The sequence below is a fragment of the Monodelphis domestica genome, chromosome 1 (genome assembly GCF_027887165.1).
Source record: "Monodelphis domestica isolate mMonDom1 chromosome 1, mMonDom1.pri, whole genome shotgun sequence".
Classification (NCBI taxonomy): Eukaryota; Metazoa; Chordata; class Mammalia; order Didelphimorphia; family Didelphidae; genus Monodelphis; species Monodelphis domestica.
Window position 1 is genome coordinate 452286674 of NC_077227.1, and position 1219 is coordinate 452287892.

The following is a 1219-nucleotide window of genomic DNA, read 5'->3' on the forward strand; positions in this document are numbered from 1 at the left end:
AACTGCTTGACTAGTGGTCCCCAAAGTATAGTCATTAATGTTCCAATATAAGTTTAGAAAGAAGTCTCCAGGGGAAGGCTCAACTTGTCTGCTCAGCCCTGTGTTCATTAATGTTTTTATCAATGATTTAAATAAAAGCATAGATAAATGCTTATCAAGTTTGAAGATGTTACAAATCTAGGAGAAAAAATTAACACCCTAAAGGACAGATTCACTATCCAAAAAGGTGTCAAAAGGGTTTAACATTGGATCAAATCTAATAGGGATGAAAATATTTTATTTGGACTCAAAAACTAATTTCACAAGTAAGCAAAGCATGGATAGACAATAGTACATCAGAGACAGATCTAAGGATTTGGTGGACTTCAAGATCAACATAAGCCAACAGCATTATATATCAATGACCTGTGATTAACATAGTACCTGACACTTAATAGGAGCTTATTAAATATTAACTGACTGAGTGAAATGTTTGTTTATTTCATTAGTGTGAGAACTCCCTCCCCAAAAGGAGGTCACAGCTCATTTAAGACACATATTCATGAGTTACCTGATGCTGAGAGAGGTGACTTGATTCAAATATTAAATTATCTAAGGCACTATTTGAACCCAAGTCCAGAATAATAATCCCTAGATCAGTACTACATCTGTCATGTCATATCGCTTTATACATAGTAGATATTTATTAAACATTTATTAAATTGAATTTAATCAACAGTAGGATATTGCAGCCAAAAAAGCTAACACTGACTTGTTCAGTCATTTTTCAGTCCAACTCTTTGTGACTCCATTTATTTTTGTTTTTATGTTTTGTTTTGTTTTTTGGCAAAGATACTAAAGTGGTCTGTCATTTCCTTCTCTAGATCATTTTGCAGATAACTGAGGATAACTGAGATAAACAGGTTGAAGTGATTTGCCCAATTTCACACAGCTAGTCAGTGTCTGAGGCCAGATTTGAATTCAGGTTTTCCTGATTCTAGGCCCAGTGCTCTATCTACTGTACCATCTAGCCATCTTAAAACACTAAATGAGGCAGTGTTCAGAAAGTGGGAGGTGAACTGCCTCACTCCACTCTTTTTTTTTTTTTTGTTAGATTACAACTGATAGTTTGGGTTCATTTTTGCATGTCACATTTCAGGAAGTACCCTGATTGGCTGGAGAATATCCAGAGGAAGACAACCAAGTTGTGAAGGGCTTTGAGATCTTTCCTTAAGAGGAT